This window comes from Glycine max, chromosome 5 (genome assembly GCF_000004515.6).
Source record: "Glycine max cultivar Williams 82 chromosome 5, Glycine_max_v4.0, whole genome shotgun sequence".
Taxonomy (NCBI): domain Eukaryota; kingdom Viridiplantae; phylum Streptophyta; class Magnoliopsida; order Fabales; family Fabaceae; genus Glycine; species Glycine max.
The window spans coordinates 25,982,281-26,003,592 of record NC_038241.2 but is presented as its reverse complement, the minus strand read 5'-3'; the positions used below and the strand labels follow the sequence as shown (position 1 = coordinate 26,003,592).

Here is a 21,312-nt window from a genome sequence, read left to right as displayed (position 1 = left end):
TACCTCCCACAATTAAAATAGATCAAATGCAATCCTTCATATTGTAGATTTAATAAGTAACCTCTAGCAATAATCTTAGGCTGCAAAGGTTTGAATAGATCAATCTCAACACAGATTCTTGTGAAACAACCCCTTGCTTGGATAGTCATCACTCTGTCGATTTTAAGCATTACTCCAGGAGTAGACCCTAATCTCCATAAGAATTGGTCGTTGAACAATTCAATAGGAAATTTTGGGAACCTTATCCACAACCATCCTCCTTCCGACATGCAGATTACCCAAGAGGAAAGGACGCCATCTTTACACCAGAATATAATGATCAACCACCATCCATGCCGCCCCCCCCCCCCCCCCATGAAAGCATGGTTGTAATCCTCACCTCATCAGATGTGAACAAAATCTAATAGTAGTTTCTTGGCACATCAATGATCAATGATCTTGATAGCACCATTCTTTGCCCACTCACAATTAAACTTGGCCTCCTATTGCTGAAAACCCAATCTCTTCCCCATCACCATGACCATCAAGGACCCCCTTCCATGGCTTACACCAGTCACTAAACTCCTTATCGGAAATAGGAACTTCTGGGAAACGTTCAAAGTCCTCCTTAGATATTGGCGTAGGAGGTATTTTCTGATCTAGATACCCAAAACATCTCCCATCAAAAGTTGAAAAAGCCATTGGACCACCATTCTTCAAAAGCTTCTCTCTATACGTACCATCTGGCACACCTTGCTCGGCCTCCTTATCTTTATCAAGCTCCATCTCCGAATTACCATCACCTTCCTCATTAGGCTTCCTATTGACTTTCCTAGTACTACGCTGGATATCATCTTCCTCCTTAGAGGATTCAGAAGAAACCCTAGTAGAACTCTCAACACCCTCGATTACAAATTATTTATCCCTAGTGGGTTCCTGATGGACATTAACATAGCTATTCATTTATAAGTTACACTTACATATATTTGCAAGGCATCCATGAATATCTATGGATATTTCCTAAAACTTAAAATATAAAAATAAAAATAAGCAACTAAATTATTTTATGAGCTCTGCACAAATAGGCGCTGCAAATATCACTATAAAATGATAAATTAAAGAGTTGGGGAAAATAATCACTTTCACAATTTTTTTAATTATTCTTCTATTTTTTTTCCTAAAAAATAGTTTAAAAACCCACAAATTTACATTCCTTTTCTCCCATATAAGATAAATGTATAAGATTTGTCATATTTCTGGAAAAAAATGAAATTATTCAAATTATCTAAAAATTTCTCTCTTTAAAGTATAAATTCAAATAAAACTACACGTCGAAACATCAATTATTTATAAGTATATCCATATTAATTATTTATAAGTAAATGCACTTTAGTGGTAGCTGGTATCTATGAGTATATGGATAGTATAAAATCCGTTCCCGTTCCATTTACAAATAGGTTAAGAAAAAAACCTATTTCAATTAATTATAAATACTCATTTAAATATTCATTTTTCCGTGACAAATTTTACCTGTGAGTATTCACGGGTACAAGTTTTGAAGTCCTTGCATTGGTTTGCATCTTTTACACGTTTTTTTCTTTCACAAAAAAGGTATTTTTTTAATACACATCTTTTACAAGTATTTAAGGATTCGTATCAGTTTTTGTCATAGTAGTAACTATTTAGTATCTTTTTTCATTTAAGCTGTCCTCTGCTTATTCATGATAATGACGGCTAACTGTTAAGTTTCTTCTTGTATCTGTTTTTATTTTATTTTTTCTGACTTTGCCCAACGGTTTATGATTGCCGAGCTGCTATTGGTTCCACTAAGCTTGACCCTGTAGGAAATATTTTCCTTTTTGCTAATTTGGAATTATGACTATTGGTCCAAACATGGAGATAAGATCATTGCATTTATCCATTTTATTGAGATTAATTAAGTCTAAACATAAGTTGAAATCTGCCCATGCAACCAACGTCCTTTCATTTTTAAATAATGACATAATATGTGTCACCGTCGTTGCTCTCAAATTCAATTAACTCAATTGAGTGAATAACCAAACAACTCGACTGGTAACAGTAACATCAGCTATGTTTCAATTTCAAAGCCTTCTATTCTTTCGAAATCGTATATATATTATGTTCGCCTATTTTATCACGACAACCTTATGCAGAGGGTTTATTTTGTGATGTACGGAAAAAAAAATTATTTATTCCATGACTTTAAAATAATTATTATTTTAGATTATTTTATATAAATAAAAATTAATAAATAGATGAAATAAAATAATAATTTCATAAAATTCGGTATCTTAATATTAATAATTACTTTAAAAAATTAAATATGATATTTATTTTGAGATAAATTTATTTTCAAATATAATACTTATTTTAAGAAAAAAATACCTATTAATTATTTCCCACACAGAAAGAAGCAGACAAAAGTGTTCAAACGATGCATACATGTGGCTGGAAATAAAATATAAATAGGGTTATTTAAACAACTCTTTTTCTATGCTTTTGATTATTGATTAGTTTCGCACCATTTCTGGCTTCAGATGATACTTGGGGTGTAGATATAAGGGGAAAATAAATTGGGTTGATTAGGTCTAAATATGTATTATCAGGTTTCAAATTATAGTTGGTTTCGTTCGGTTTTTTTGGGTACATGGCTTGTTTCAGTTTAAATCTGAATATATTAAAAAGATTAAAATAAATTAATTAATTTGATTTAACATTTTGATTTCGTAGAACTAAACTAAATTAATGAACAACCTAACTTTCAATTAGGGTATCTTTATGCAGGACGGAACGATAAAAAAAAAAATCGAGGAGGGGCAAAAATTTAAAAGCAACCATAATTAACTTTTACTATCAATAATTATTTTAAACTTTCTTTGAAAGAATAATTATTTAAAACTTAGTCTATTGAAAAAACTAAAATATCATATATCCCATTGTTATATTTTAATTGTAAAATAAAATATAGTGAAATAGAATGGTGTCTAAATAAGTTACTATTTCATTGTTTAAATATTTTTATGATGAAATGAAAAAAAAGAGTATTTCTATCTCATCATTCTTTAATTAAAGGAAAACATATAAATGTAAAATAAAATAAATATATTTTATTTCATTCCATTTAAACAATACAGTTTATTTTTTATTATCGTCTTATTTTAATGTTATTTTGAATAATTAAATAATAAAGTTTGATATCATTTTATTTTATTGCGCTTCATTCTATCTTTCTTTCTTTTTAATCAAATTAATCACAAGACTATGGGACCACTTCCTTTTTCCTTAATTTTCAATTTTTGCATGCACTTTTACAGTATGAAAGGCATAAGAGAGAGATTGGGGAGCTGCAGCTCCCTGTTGGACCATTCCATCAATCTTCAAATGTGGAAAAAGAGGTTTGTATAATGTTCTTTCTTCCCATTTTTATTTGTAGATTCCATGCTCACATGAAGATTACTTTTATTATATCTATTGTTTTCCTTTGTCATTTGAACTTGAATGAAGCTCCTTCTTTCTTTTTTTTTTTTTTTTGTGCACACACCACTGCAAGAAAACAGAGGCACCCAGATATAACTATGTTGCTGCTACGACTGGAGTTTGAGTTCTTCATTTTTTTTTTAGATAATTTTTTTGTTTTTATCTCTAGTTACTGAAATTATCCGAGAGTCTTCATTATATACTGTTGGAGTTTGAGTCCTTCATTATTAAAATAAATTCTTGGATTGTAAGTGATGATAGGATAAATTGTAGCCACACCATTATTTTATTCTCTTCTAAGCAACCACACGAGATGGGTTTCATTTCCGAATTTTGACCCTCCCATGTATTAATAAGTTACTCTTGACAAGTTGTTCGTATATAAATCTACTTTGATTACTTAAACTAGGGAGTTGATAACATATAGATCTACTTTAATTACTTAAGCTAGGGAGTAGACACTAGTTATTTTTTCTTTCTTTCCATCAATCGTCAATGTTTTGGCTTAAGGCTACCAGAGATAAAAAAAAAAAAATGACAGAATCGAAATAAATAAATAAAATTAAGCAACAACAAAAAAAAAAAGAGATAATACGATGGTTCTTAAATAACCGTCTTAGAATGTCTTACTTTCTAAGCCGGTTATTTAGGAACCATCTAAAATGTCGCATGTTGATCAAAACATACTAGGACGGTTATTGAATAATCGTCTTAGAAAGTAAGACATTCTACGACGGTACCTAAGAAATAGTCTTAGAATGTCTTACTTTCTAAGACGGTTATTCAGTAACCGTCTTAGATCCGACGACATACTAAGACGGGTTGTTACTCTAAACCGCCTTCGAAAATGGATCATTCTAAGACGGCTGTTTACTAACCGTCTTAGAAATCTATATTTTCTAAGATGGTTGAAAAACCGTTGTTATAAATATGATGCTATTTTATGATGTTGTATTCTATGACAGTTCAAAACCGTCATAGAATGACAAATTTAACCGACTTAGAATATCATATTTGTAGTGGTGTTAGGCTAATATTTCGAATGATGCTACTTGTTTTCCATTGTCCAACATAAAAAAAAAAACCCAAACGTTAGTAATATAGGAAAGAAAAAATTAAGAATCAAGGATCAATAATAACACCACGAGTCAAGACATTTTCATGATTTTATTTGTGTATTTTTTTATGATTATCCAACTGAAAATATTAAGCAATACTAAGAAATATCTGGCAAAGCTTCTTAGTATATAATATGAATGACATTGAATTATAAGCAATTTAATAAGCCTTTGCCTGAGCCTTTTTCATCTTCCAAGACTCGGTTGGATTCTGACTTGTAGAACATGGAAAGAAGAAGGGTTCTTGGAATCATTGGACTTTGAGAATGTGGAGACATGAGAAGCATCAAAGGAGGATCAAGAAGAATAGATTGTCGATCTTTCCCAACTTTTCATAGGTAACAAGTTAGCATCCGGTGGTCATAGTATTAAGCTCTTACACTCTATAGTACTGGACTCAATTGTGAGCCTGTATACAAACACATTAGATGGTTTGTTTGTTTAGCTTTATGGCTTTTTGTTTGTGTAGGAAAACACGAATTCAACTGTTTTGAGTTCAAAACTCTAATATGCCTTTCCTTGTTTTATTTTGCTTATGGTTTTTACTTTTTTCTTTTTATATACTCACTGCCACTTTAGTGTTTTGATGAAGGATAGCATTTGGTTTGAGCTTGAATATACAATATAAATAATCAATAATTTTTTTTTGTTGTTTATAATAATTTTATCATGTTCAATTAGAATTGTCTTCCCATGATATGGTCAGGGAGCAGAAGGTGAACTTCTGAAATCTCAAATAATAAATAGCCTTACAAGACACCAACTTGAACTATTTTTTTTTCTTTCCTTTTGATTTTTGTCGTGTATTTATACGGAGTACAACACATATAATACTATATATATTATATGCATATATGTGTGTGTGGTCATACTTGTCAGTTGCATTTATTATCTTGAACTGCAGGTGTGTGTGTATTTCCATATATATGAATACGAATGGGTCTTAATTTACACTTTATTGCAGCTTGTAAAAAGCTGTGGGTGTACTGTATCATAACAAAATACATGTCACAAGGAACTCTGAGGATATATGTATCCGAACAAGAAAGAGTTGTACTCTCTTTCAATAGAAACTATACTAATGTTAGCTCTTGACATACTTAGGGGTTATGGAGTATACAAGAACAAAGCAACATGAGTTTTTAAGAATAAATCTCCATTGACTTAGTAATGCCACAACACTTAAAGAGTGTCTACCTAAATTTGATGTTCTTGTTTCTACAACTTGTAAGATGTCATCTCATTACTTTCAAAACTGTCACTTATAAACCAATGTCAAAAAAAATATATCATTGTATAGTATATCGCTGGAGCGTGCATAACATCAAAAGGGACTGAGTTCTTGGTGAGGAACTCTGGACAAATGATTAACAGACCACAGAGATTTATGTTGGCTTCCCAAATTTGCTGAAGCTTTCAGAGATGCCAATTTCTGGAGGTGGCTAAACAACTAGTTGAATGACGACATTAAAACAAATCAAGCAGTAGTATCAATTGTAGCTCATTATTTGGTAAGCACAGACCAAAATCATAGCACCTATCAAACCCAAATCTGAAAAAATGTAGCATTTGTACAAGACATTATACAATGCTACTACTATGTATGTTTATCATTTTCACTCTGAATTATATTTAGCAGTAAGTCACATGGATTTGGTAAAAAAATAAGGGGGAAAATGTAACGTGTGTGTAACAGCATGACTTTGATATTTACCCAATTTTATATTTTTCCCTCCAGCAATAATCCCCAGAGACAAAACTTCAAAAATATTTCAGTATGAAATTGCAATAATGAAGATCAATTATTGTTAGTGGATAAAAAAAAAAGTGGGTCCCACACTAATTTTAAAATTATCCACACAAAAGGAAAAACATGTTATTTATCACATTCTATTTTTTTCTTCTCCCTTCCTTGTATTTTTCAGCTGAAACAAACACAATGTTACATCTTTGTACAATTTCACTTTTCCTCTTGTCAAGATTAAAGTCTAGGAATGCTCATGAGTCAGTTGGATGAGACATGATAAGTTAAAGTTGAGAATTTACAGCTTTGTACATTGTCACTTTTCCTCCTGTCATGATTAAAGTCTAGGAATGCTCACGAGTGGATTGTTGGATGAGACTTGGTAAGTAAAGTTGAGAAGAACATTCGAATGTCTGGTACAATGCAGGAAATCATGCGATAATACCCGCAAATTGAAAAGTTGGCGACATAAATATGATTGAATGCTCCCAGCCACAGATAACAACAGTAAACCATTAAAGTACTATTCGGGCGGTAAAAATTTAACATGCCATGGTTTCGACCTCAGTTTAAAAAAATTCTTCAGCATAAACAGTATACATGCATGTTTTAATGTAGTAACATTTGAATTCTTCGACATCTGGTAAACTGTTTTAACATTTTCCACATATATATCCCACAAGAATAGGTTGGTGAGCCATTGGATAAAATTAAGCCATTGAAAAGCTTTCTACAAAAGAAAAAGAAATAAAAATAGAAGCTTTTATCTACCTGAGCAATAGCTTCTTCACAAATACTCTTAAGGCCATCCAGATGATACTCATATGTAGCCCTTGAGAGGTCCTAAGCAACATCCAAATTAAAATATCAACAATTCAATTTCAAAGACAAAAGGTATTATACTAGTTTAAATAATGCAACTATGAAAATGTAGAACAGACGGTTCAATGAATAAGGAAAATAAATCAAAATAAACAAACGGGAAAAGCACACATATGAGTAAAAGTACCTGGGGAGTTGGTAATGGAAAAGCATCAAAAGGAGAGACTAAACAACTTGCTTTGGCAGCCAATTTGTGAAGTGCTGCTGAAGCATCACCCTTCTCCTTTACGCCCTTCTCGCTTGAAGATTTAAGAATATCCAATAGCAATTCTAATCATGTACATTTAGCAGCATATTCATTGCAAAATACTTTTACCATCATGAGGAGAAGAAAAAAGTTTAAAATCATTTATTATGAAAGAACATCCAAACGTTACAAATCATTTATTACCACTATTGTCAATGAATATAGTTTTACCATCATGAGGAGAACATAAATAAACAAGAGCAATAGTTACACGTATTTGAAGCCCTTTTTCTAAAAAGCACATAACAGAGATTAGGTGTTCCAATACCTGCCAAAGAGGAATAGATACAAAAATCATATCCAATAACGTAAAAAAACATGAAAAAAATATCGTTCAAAAACTATAAGTAGATTATAATTCTCAATTTCACATCTATAACTAAACTAAATCACTCACAGAATTTGCACGAAAACTCACTCGCCCTTGAATCTTCTTCTCTAATCTTTTTAATGTGTTTGCTATGCAATCTTTCATAGGCTGCAAGTTAAACGACAATCACAACAAGGTGTTCTGTTAAGGAACATTAATAATGACTAAATTATAATTTAAGAAGAAATGCAACTATATATGGTAAAAATGAAAATCTATTACTTTAATTACAAAGAGTAGATGAACATACAACTAATCTTTAAAATGTCCATCCTTCGGTTTTTGAAAACCACCAGCCATAATAATATCTACAACAATGTCCTATAATACAAAGATGTTACATCAGTGGCCGCATATCACATTATCACTGCACATCGATGATTTCTAAAGGGCAGCACACAATGCTGACAAAGTAAAGAACAAGGAAATTAACTTCACCTCATTACCAGCAAGACCATAGAGGGCTAAAGTAGCATCACGTTGAAGGGGAGAATTGTTTGAGTCAATAATATTGGGCAAAGGCTCTATAGCTCCATTTTAAGCAATAACAGCTACGTGGGTCCTGAAATTTGAATTATATATGCAAAAAAGGGTTATGGAAGGAAAAATTATAAGAGGAAAAACCAACATATATATATATATATATATATAATTCGTGAAACAAAGGAGCATATTTTTTTTACACCATTTGTATACATTTACCTATAAATTAAGAAAAATCCACCCTTAAGAGTTAGGTTTAAGAAAGGCAATCCCAAATTCAGCCATAACTAATGACTGTAGTGTTAGAGGAATCCTAAAGCCTACACCATGGAGTCCCCATTCAACATTAACCATTTGTAAGATTGTGTAGTTATATTATGAACACAGCCAAAGGATGGCAATAAACATGTTAATAATTGAATAGAGACTATGATTAGCAATCTATACCTAAGAATAGCATCATGGCTTATCAAATATTAACTTTAAATAGGAGATTATTTGAGAATTTTAGATCAGGCTAATTAATTACTGCTATGATAATAAAAAATGCAATTTGAATTTTTAAATTTTATATTCCTTAACATATAAGCAAGCGACTAACTTTTTGTTGCTACTAATAATCACCTGTGCCAACCTCCCAATTGCAAAAGCCGACATTTCCCGGAGCTCTACATGTGGAGACTTAAGCATGTAAACTAATGGTGGAATAGCCCCTCCTTGGGAAATATGGAACTACCACAAAGTATGGAAGTCAATAAGAGGATTTCATAACTCATAGATTTATCATATTACAAGTTTGCAATGCAGAACTTAATCCACCTTTAAATCTGAATTTGTTGCAGCAAATTGACCAAGTAAAAGGGCTGCTTGTTTTTTGCTTTTCAAACAACAAGAACTATCATTGAAATTATGAACTTGCAAAGAATACTTGGGGGAGAAAATAACTAAACCATTAATATGAAGGTAGTATCTGATTTTCAGTAAACAACTATAATGTTCAATAAACATATCATTCTTCTATATATGGATTGCTTAATGATTAAAGGAAAAACCATGACCAAAGTATAGTGTAACCTAAGTAAACAAACGACAGGTGGTAAAGCCCCGGCTAGAAGCACTTCTTTCATAATATCTGGTGACGAGTGGACCAAATTTTCAATAACAACAACCTACAAAAGGCGCTAATACAACTAGTGCTAGTAGTTTAGAACTCTGTAGAAGCAAACTAAAAAATGCATGCGATTGTGTAAAGTCATATAAGCATCTTACCACTACATAACGTATTATAGGATCCTCTGATTGAAGCATTAGTACAAGAGTGGGTAATGCATTGCATCCAACAACCTGCAATTTTTTTATTGCAGAAAGTCAACTACCTTTGTGGCATTGAATTCAAGCAATTCAACAAGAGGAGGGATATCACCTTCCTTCCAGCATATACCATACCTATATAAGCATAAAGAATAGAATAGTTGTAGAATAAATATTTTTAAGCCATGAAAAAAAGGACAAAATCCTGACACGGGTCTTATTGGTGGTATTTTCAAAGTCAAGATTGCATATTGCATCAGCTACTCTCCTGAGAAGACCGATAACTGGAGGAGAAATGGTACTGATCTTGTGCTTACTTAACAAATCTACAAGACAAGGCAAGGCTCCAACATCTATAATGAGTTGTTGACGCTCTGGTTGTTTGATGATAAAGATAAGAAAAAATTAAAATCAGAGTTAAGATGCTCCATGATTACGAGGGATAAACAAACGTGACTTGAAACTGATTTTATTCTTAAACATATTTTTGGAACCCTCGTACCAGAAATTCAAAGACACCCATAATCATTTTCCTCTAAAAAAGGGCCACACTATTATATACTACTGAAAACTCAAATAGAAAACACATAGAGACGTTACATGCACGCAGTATGGTTGATGTATTTAATCCAATACACCCATATTCTTCACTTATATGTTAATTTGGATAGTAATTTGTATTATTATTTATTCAAAAATCACCCTTAAAATTATCAAGACTCTCCATCTCACTTTTTCATTTAATTAATTAATGTGTGCTAGTCATGTTATTGGATGCATCCAAGATTTCATGGGCCGATAACAAAAAAAATAATTTGTACCCTTTTATATTTAAGTATTTGAAAATATAAAGATATATTATTTAAAAAAAGTGGATACATAGTTTGATTAAAAATTACATTTTTTTACATTAAACAAATAACATAGGTTTAATGAAACTCAAAATGATATATATATATATATATATATATATATATATATATATATATATATATATATATATATATATATATATTGCATGTTTTTATTCAATTTACTCTTATATTATCATCTATCATTTAATTTATTCATAAAATAATTACATAACATAAATATTTATAAACATGACAATGGGATGAGTCGATGATAAATTAACTATCCCCAACATTTAAAAAGGTTGATTTATATTTTTTAAATCTATCTCCATTCCGGTTGAGTTTTATAACTTCGAATAAAGCTATAAGAAACTCATCACATCCTTTATAACTTTAATTTACTTATATATTTATAACAATTTAATTTTATGTTCTGTCTATCAAAGAAAGTATTCTGTTAGGTCATTATTTTTTATCATCAACAAGATATCATTTCATATTAAATATTTCATATTTTTGTTCATTATTAATATACTAATGCTTAGTTTTTTCATTTATAATTTGAATTTTTAGTTGTTTCTTATTTTGTTAAAAAATAAATATTTTAAGTTTATGATCATATATCAATTACACATTGATATGTTGTAGAGTGAGCTAAAAATTCATTCAGTATGCCCTTACAAAGATAATAAATAAAAAAGAAACTAAAAACTAACATAATAATATTTTTTAAGTCACACCTCACATCTTAATTTGAAGAAAATGAACATAAAATAAGATAATAATTTTAATTTAGTTATAAAAGTAAACTAAATTAATATAAAATAATCTATTACACTATAATTTTGAATCCCTTTTAGGGATGAGTCCTGTGAGAGAAATAGTACATTCAAGAGCAATTTCAATGCATTCGTCCCCTTATATATTCAATAATGACAATATAATATATAGCATTAACTAAGATATTTAGGGAGAAAAGGATGAGTAGAACTTAATTACTTTAATAGCAAGAATTACAAGGATGTGTGCATATTTGTTCTCCACCTCATGCTTCTCAATGGTCTGTCACTACTCGAAAAAGCATTTTTTACGATAGTAAAACGATGACGGTTCCTCAAGAAGGAACCATCTTAGTATGTAACGCAATGACAATTTTGTAAATATGGGATCTTAGAAACTACCCTTCCACAACGGTTTTGCAAAAACCGTCTTAAAAAACCGTCTTCGAAGAGAATATGTTTTTAATTTTTATATCTCCCTCTTGAGAGCTTAAACATTTGCTCTCCCTCACTCGCTCTTTCACTCTCCATAAGCGAGAGCCACAGAGACCTCTCACTCTCACTCTTTCCCTCTTTCCCTTTCAAATCCCTCTTTCACTGATTGTGGTTTTTGGTGCTGCACAACCAAAACCTGATATCCAGATCCCTCTTTCCCTTTCAGATCTGAATGCGTATCGTCCCTCCCATGGCTTCAAAGCGCATCCTCAAGGAGCTCAAGGACTTGTAGAAAGACCCACCAACTTCTTACAACATCGATACCCCTTTTTTAGTGGATATGGTGCTTCTCTATCAAGTTTTATTCTTTCCACTTCCAATCCCTAATTAAGTGCCATTATTTTCCCCTTTTCAAAACCAGTTCATTTCGCTTACCAGTGTTCCCACAATCGAAACAAAAGCTTTCCCATTTTGCTTCATCGTGCGAACAAGCTCCACCCAACCCTATGTCGAAAACTTAAACGTTCGTTGCTCAAAATTAGACTCCAAAGAAAAGACATGGCCGCAAGAACAGTTGCCAAAGACATAATCACTATTTGCGGTTCCGCAACAATCGTTAGTGAGTTCTTCGGTATTCATATCATTTTTCTCTTTTCTCGCTTTCCTCCGATTTCTTTGATTTTTGCATACCTGTGTATTTTTTGTGAACTTTTGCCTGATCTTTTTTTTGGTGATTTTTTCAAATTAGGATATGCTGCCATCAAGTTTGATCCTTGTATCCTGCATTTTTTAATTTATTTTGGGCCTTATTTTAATATGGGAATTTGATCAACAATCTCTACAACCGTGGAGTTTATCCAGAAGAAAGCTTTGTGAAAGTTAAGAAATATGGCCTCCCCATGTTGCTAACGGAAGATAAGGGTGTTAAATCTTTTCTAGTAGATCTAACCACTCAGCTCTCTGGTAACTAACATCCCTAATTTGTTTCTTCTGTCGTGGTTCTTTTTTCATCTCTTGGAAGCTGTAGAGAAATGACAATAAGTCATTGTTTAGTTGGAAAGTATTGTTTTTGATTAATTTATTCATAGTATAAAAGTTCATTTTAAGAAATGGTTTTGAATTTGTCATCATTTTTCCCAAACTGTTTTGATTTTGAATGTGTCGCGCTCTAAATTTGCATGACATATTGTCTTTAACTGAGTCAATTTTGATTAATAAACCCTTTCTTCACTCCTCTGCTTTGTCAACCCAACACCTACTCCTGTGTGTGTGAGTGACTGAGTGAGTTTGTTGTAACAACCATGCTTTTTTTTTTTTAAGTTTTCCTATAAAATAAAATTAATAAATTAGTAAATAAATAAGTAAAAGTAATTAGGTCATAATTTTCCACTATATAAACCAAATGTTAACCTAGAGCAGCTTTTATAAAACACTTCTATTTCTTTCTTCTTTTTCTGACGCACAAGAACCCTATCAGAACAACCAGATGAGGAGCTCTAGAGAGCACCAGAGATGCCACAATTGCTAATGGAGAACGTTTGAGCGACTACATCGAGGTAAGGGATGAGTTACTCACGCTTGAGGATTAGAAGAACATGTATAAGGATTTCTAGAGGATCAATTTTGGGGTATTTTGGGTTGTTTTTATAAAATGTTAATTCATGATTCTTTCAAATTGAATAATTCTTACGCTAAATTGAGTGTAATATCTATTGTTATGAAATTCTATGATCCTGTTAGTATATATTGATATGATATTTTCTTGGTGTATATTAGATTTTTTTAATTTTCAATTGTTATTACTTGATTTCTTGTTGTATATTAACGTGTATGATTTTCGTTGTTTTGCGCTTGTGATTTATTTTTATTTTTTGAATGTGTTAGTGAATTGTTATCATTGGAATGAAAAATTTGACCCAAATAATTGTATTGTCTATTGTTTGTAATGAACTACAATTTATTGTCATCTTTTTCCCTACTATTATATTTGGAAGTTTTCAATTGAAATAAGAGTTGTTTTCCCTGTTTGGGAATCGTTGCTTTAAATTTGCCACAACTCTTTTGAAAATAGTGTAAGACGTGTATGTAATACTTGTTGAAAAAAAGAACAAAAAAAAAAAATGCAAACCAACAAATTAGTTATACATTGTTTATAGTTGTCCTATTTGACTTGACTAGGGATTGATTTTAGTATAAAATATTTGTAGTCTCAAAAATATGTTTGTTAAATTAATGGTTTGACTGCACCTTTTAATTTCAAATTTTTAATTTTTCTTGACAAATTTGTTAACAAACTAATTTGATAGTCTAACAAAATTACAACAGAAAACTTTGATACGTTAGGGCGCAACAAATATGCTTGATATGTTACTGTTTTCTACATATTAAATTGATCAACAAATTACAACATAAACATTCTTTTTAAGGTGGAAAAAAATGCATACGTTAATATTTCTTATAAATGAATTTCAGCCGTTAAATATTCCCTTCAAGGTGCAGTAATAATATATTTAATACGTTTATCATTAAAGATATTATACTTGTAACACATGGTTTTTGCTTTTAATATATATATATATATATATAATAAATTAAATGTTGTTGTGAATGTATTATTTTACTGCTCTGGAGAAATAAATTAAATATTTTGTGACATTATTATTTTTTTATTTTTTTAGTTATATATGTATAATAATAAATTAAATACTTTTGTAAAATTATTGCTTAATCATAATTATTTTTGCCACATCTCAAATTAATTGTTGTAGATATTTTTATTTATTTATTTTGTTGAATTAATATATTCGGTTAATCTATATTTTTATTGTGTCAAGTAAATGTTACTATTGAATGATATGTGTAGGATGCGTGAGATGCGATAAATTATTTTATTATGAAATTGTGGTTGAGACTGTGTGTAAGTGATAATCATTTAGTACATAATGGATTGTGAATTACATAATTGTTGAGATGTTCTATGTTTTGAGTTGTGAGCCATGAATTATGTAATCACACAACTGTAAGACCCTTTAAGGGCGACGAGTTAATGCGCAAAGAGTTGTGATGAGATCCACTGTGGGAACCCGACGAGTTTAATCACTTGAGGTGCACTGAGTTAAAATATATTTTAAAAATATACATACATACATATATATATATATATATATATATATATATATATATATATATATATATATATATATACACACACACACAATTGAGTAGTTGTGTGCATTGCATAATTCATAGGTAGAGTCTATGTGTTCAAATTTTTTTTTGGGTTAGACCTGAATCAGGAGGGAGAGGCCCTGACGAACTCTTCGGAGTGTAGGCCTTGGGGGTCATCCGATTTGAGTGCTCCTTTAAGCCTGTGCCGCTCCCACATGGTTGGAGCATTCTCGCAAAACAACGTGATCCTGACTGGTCTCCCTATGATTTCACTTAGTGAAAGTGACCTAACTTACCCATTGTGAGGCATGTCCTGTCATGTACTCTTAGGCGCCCAACGAGGTTTTTCACTGAAAAATGGTACCACATTGCATGTAGGCTTAAGTCTAGAGTATTTGTTGCATAATGCATGTGTTTGACTTTCATTGAGTTAACAATTGTGGTTTGATGTTATTTTCTGGAGTGGATGAACTTGAATGGATGTGCAAAATGTGTGTGATTTTGGGAAGTGATGTTAATTATATAAATTCAGCTTTAAGTATTATATGTTTTACATGCTCTAATATTTTATTATATATGAATGTGATAACTCATTCCTAGTGTGTGTTTGTGTTTGGGCTGATTGTCATTTGTTCAGGTGAGCCATCACATGATAAATTCCATGTTAGAGCCGGAGAGACTTAGTCTGTGATAGAGACATGCTCTGATAAGTGTGACATTGGGGCATAGGATTTTACTTCGCATGTTATATTTTCCGTAAACGATATAGTTGTGTTATGTTTTCTGTTTTAGTTTTTTTATTATTATTATTCATTCAGCATGGACGACCTTGTTTTGAGCCGGGATAACTTTGTTGTTTTTATTCGAACAATTTCTACTATGTTTTCATTAAGTGAATGTGAACCCTTTATCTTTTGAAATCAATTTAAAGTCAATGTGTTTAAAAAAAAATCCGCATGATTTTATTTCCTTTTATTCGTTATTTGTGAGGGTAGAGGGTGTCACATTTGTTTTTCTCAGCTGATATATATGGCGCTTCATCGCTCCATTATAAGCAAAACGACGTGGTACAATGTCCTATTATGGATGATGGTGGTGCTCGTGAGAGTGCACGGTGCAGCCGCGAGGCTGAACCGTAAGGAGTGGGACTCAGTCATAAAGTTACCGACTGAACCGGTGGATGCTGACTCGGATGAAGTGGGAACACGATGGGCGGTTCTCATGGCTAGTTCAAACGGCTATGGAAACTACAGGCATCAAGTAAGTTAATTTGGTTTTGGTGTTTTTATTTTTTTGGATTGGTTTAAAGACCAAGGTGTCTCCTTTTATTTATTTTCTAAAATTAATTAATTAGTTTTATGTTTTGAGTTGCTATGTGTTTTTCATTAATGGTTTTGTTTATGGATGTTGTGATGAATTGAATTAAATTATAAACAAGCAGATGTGTGCCATGCATACTAGTTGCTGATAAAAGGTGGACTAAAAGAAGAGAACATAGTGGTGTTTATGTACAATGACATAGCTACCAACGAGTTGAATCCTAGACATGGAGTCATCATCAACCACCCAGAGGGAGAAGATCTGTATGTTGGTGTTCCTAAGGCGAGTTTTTTTTTGGTTGATTCTCTAACGTATAATTTAAGCTAGCAAAATTAAGTGCTTAAAGAGGGATTTCCATAGCTGCTAATTAATTATGCTACCATTGCATGTCATTCTTTCTTGTTTTTGGCTACTCTCTTTTCTTTTCTTTTTTGAAAATAAAGTGGTGCAACATGTCTGTTCAGGAATGTGCGATTTAGACTCTTTTTTTTTATGTTTTTGAAGTAGAGTAATTATATATTAACGTTAATTTATCACAACATCCTTTGAACAAGGATAAAAATAGGAAGAAAATAGAGAGGTATGTGAAATAAAATGGACTATGCAATGGAAAGACAAAATGATTTGGGATAATTTAGATCATGAGAAAGAGTTGTCATTCCCTGAGCATCTCGTCTCTTGTTGCTACAATTTTTGTTTATAGCTAACGTGCCACCTCTCCCTTGTTCAGATCAATGATGCTAGTTTTTCCTCTTCCCCTTGCTCATCTCAAATTCTGTGGGTCCAACCCAGATTGCCTTGTTCTGATTTTACTCCTTTAGAGACTAAAGTGAAAGTTATACCCATTGATTAGAAAATCAAAGGTTGAGACTTGAGAGATTTAAATAGCTACATATTTTATTAAACATTTGTATGCATTTAATCATGATCTGACAATTGATTTTTTCAATCAAATAACTCATCACTTTACTCTTTAAAGTAAGTCCTTCACTTAGCAACTTCCTTTTGTTCACGACACAACTCTAAAGCCTTCAAATATTTTTTTTTGTTTTAGTTTTTCTACCAATTTACTAAATAATTCTTCTTCACTTTCTCATGCCTGTAATACCGGGAGGGGGAGTGCATCTTATGTTTGATATAATTTCCCTTCTGTCTTGATTTTCTTTGTGCTAGGTTGACATTCATTATGGTTATTTCCATTGCTACTTGATTTATAGAATAGGCAAATATAAACTTCACATTTAATTAAGAAAACCAACCATCATTGAATTATATGGAAATTGACATTAGTTTATATTATATGATTATTTTGGGTAAAAGTAACTAAAAGTTTAAAATTTAGTTGAAAGTTAAAAACTTAGCTAGTAACTAAAAAGTGATAAGCTAGTTTTGTTGAATTAAAAGTAAATTTTTCTTAGCTAGTTTCTAAATTATTTTTAATAGTTGAAAAATTTAGATTTTCTTTTGATCTAGATATTGGTCTTGATTTTTTATGAAGGCAAACGACCAGTTACACAGATGGTTTGAAGACAACAATGCATTGAGCGTGCCATTAATAAGGAGTATGTCTATGACCCAATATGAACGAATATCATCCTTAGGATATTGCATTCCATATCTATATATCACATAACTGTTGTGTCCTTCCTTCTCTTATTTATAGCTGGATTTTATTACCAGGTGGAGATGAAGCAGGTCCTACGAAACCTATATGCCTAAGTCAAGATGAGATTAAACCCTGCACAACGGGTACGCCTTTAGTTGCTCATACTTACAATGTAGTTGCATAATCACATATTCTGGTATTGTATCTATTATGCAACACAGTAAAACGAAAAGAAAATTACAAGAACAAAAATAAAAAAAAGTTAAATTGCAAGAATGAAAAATGTATTTAAATCAAAAATATATATCGAAAGAAATTAATTCCTTAAATAGATTTAAGTATTTTGATACTTGAGCTTCGGACTAAGATACCTGATTCCTTAAAACTGATGGAATCCAAAGTTTCGCTTGGAGTGTAGGAAAGGGAAACATTGTTACAAAATTATATAGAGGTCTGGTCGTAGAGAGGTCAACTCTTGCTTGATATGGTACCTAGTTAGTAGTAATGCATCGCGTCAATATATATTAGGTGAATAGCTATTCATGTATATTAATATGATACACATGCATTATAGTGTGTCGTGTGTCTTGTCCAACTTTGCAGTGGTATATATGCAAATAATAGTCAACATTAATGATATTTGTATATTATTTTTTAATTATATTTTCAACTAATAAAGAAGAATAAAATACAATTTAACATTTTTTACCACATAATATATTAAATGAAAGATAGTACAATAATATGAAGGTAAAATAGTTAACACATTAATAATATAAAATAATTATATAGTTATTTTATAATAAGTTTTCATGATAAATTTATTAATTTTTATATTAATTATGTAATTTAAAAATCATACATAATACAACACTACGTCTAAGAACATCTTATTTTTTTACTAATAATATTTTATGTTTGGATGAGTGTTTGTAAAATAGATTTTAATTAAAATTTATTTTCAAGTAAAATAATTTATATTTAGATGCTTTTAAACTAAAAAAATTGCTATAAAAATTAATATAAATTTTTTAACTCAAAACAAAAACTATTTCTAATCACTTTTAGTGCACGTGAGTGAAGTTCCACCTAGAAGGAAATTACAAATTATAACTTCTACCTTGCTTATTTATATTTGATACAATTTCATTAGATAACATGCATACATAATTATAACTACATTGTTTAAGACTTCCTATTATGCTTGTTTTAGGGGACAATATTTTTTGTTCCTTTTTTTTTCCTTTTTTTTCCGTATCTATTAGCATGCAAAGTATATGAAATAACATGTGGTTAGAATAGAAATCTAAGATTGATGGTAAAAAATGTATGAAATTTTAGATTTTTTTTTTTTAAAAAAAGAAACACATTCTAAGATAATTCTCTAAATAACTGTCTTAGAATCCTTAAAATATTTTTTTAAACAAAAAATACATTCTAAGACAGTTTTTAAGAGAACCGTCTTAGAATGTAGAGACATTCTAAGATGATTTTTTTTTTTGAAAAAAACCGTCTTAGAATCCTCAATATATTTCATTTTTTTAAAAAAAATACATTCTAAGACAATATACCATTCTAAGACGGTTTTTAGCTAAAAACCGTCTTAGAATGATATTTTTTAAGATGATTTTCTGTGGAACCGTCGTAAAAAGTGAAGACTTTCTAAGATAATAATTAAAAATCATCGTAGAATGCCCAAATCAACCGATGTAAAAGCTATTTTTTGTAGTAGTGTGTGGCAGCGCCCAAAGATGCTTCACTAGAGCAAGGACAACACCGTAGTTGCTCACCATAGTATCCATGTAAGAACCCGTGATAAACAAAATGTGAAATCCTGCAAGAGCACAAAATATTTAAACAAAAGGCATTATTAGTCGACGAAAAACAGTACCATTTTGGACTTATTTAGTGATGGTGAGGAGAACCCTCTTGACGATTGGAGGCGGAGTTGAGAAAATCAACAAGTTCGGAGAAAGTTATGTGAGATTCTTAGGGATCTTTAGGATGTGGAAAAACATCAAGTTCAAATAAACTTGTTGAGAAATCTTCTTCCAGGGTATAATAATCAAGATGCGGCTCCATGATATCTGTTTGGTCTTCGGAGGCTTCCATGGAATTCACAACAACAAAATTAATTAAAAAAGTTGGTGTTAGGGTTGGAGAGAGATCAAAACATCAAAATCATGCAGACCCTTTTATACTGTTTCTTGCCCGTCAAGGAATGCTGCACTTAATCAAGGGAGTTCACCACTCATCATTGGACCCGACCCAATACTAAAAACAAAATAACTACTTACAGTACAAAGAAACAAATCAATAAAAAAAATTATTTATTTATTTTTATATATAAAAAGTTAAAATTTGATATGTGAAGAAATTATTTTTCAAATAGGAGATTATCTTAATTAGATTGTTGTTACATATGAAGATTTTATCATACATTTATTATGTACACATAACGAGATTATATGTTTAGATAATAAAAGTATTTTAATAATTTTTAAATCGGCAATTTATGTGGATAAAATTATTTGATATACAATTATTTTGTATATATAAAAAAGTTGTTGTATTTGAAAATGCTAATGATAAAAGTTTAGTATCTGAAATTTTAGTAAACAATGAAATCTTGATTTTGTTTTGTGTCAAATTTCAAATACACAACAAAATCATGATTCTATTATGTGTTATTTTTTGTAATTTTGATTTTTCATGAATGGTTCTTTGCAGTGTATACATGGATTGAAATACATCTTTTCTGATGAAGTTACAATGCCTTAGGGTTTTGGAAACATGTATGATGATAGTCAAATTGTTTTTTACTGTCTCAATCTATCAAATGAAATGCTTGCAGATCAATCAAATAAAATGTTTGCAGATCAATCAGATAAAATGCCTACAGATCCTGACAATGGGTTGGACATTGACCTCTCCCTAACCTGATTACCCTAACTTTTCCAATCATTTCACAATTGATGAGATATGTAGATTAGTTGTCGATTGATTTTATATTTATGTATGTGTATGTTGCTTAAGTGAAGAAAAATATTTTATTTTTTAGGTTTTTGAAAATTGATACAATTTGTTCGGTTGGGTTTGAGATTTGTGGAAAAGTCTTCGATTTATTCTTGTCATTCATAGGTCAGAAAATGGAAGGAAAATTTATGTTGTAGTGGGTAGTGAAAATGAAGGAAAGTACAAGCAAGATAAGGATAAGTTAGTTTGCAAGAGTACTAGAACAAAAAAATGTGGTTGTTCATTTAAATTAAAAGGGAAGTTTGTCAAACAAGTTGGTTGGAAACATTTTGTTGTCTGTGGTGTTCATAACCAGAAAGTTAGTGAAACATTGGTCGAACATGCATAGGTTAGTCATTTAAGCAGTGAAGAAAAAACTTTTGTTGACAACAAAGATCAAGATAAAAAAAAATGTCACCACCATCAAGACCATATATAATGAATGACAAAGATATCAGCGAAAAAAAAGGCACTACTAAAAAAATAGTTTTTTATGATGCACC

General features: G+C 30.8%; 1 pseudogene; it reads right to left on the bottom strand.

The window, feature by feature from the left end:
* Positions 1 to 468: 468 nt before the first annotated feature.
* Positions 469 to 15,168, bottom strand: LOC100782102 (ARM REPEAT PROTEIN INTERACTING WITH ABF2-like; annotated as a pseudogene).
* Positions 15,169 to 21,312: the final 6,144 nt, after the last annotated feature.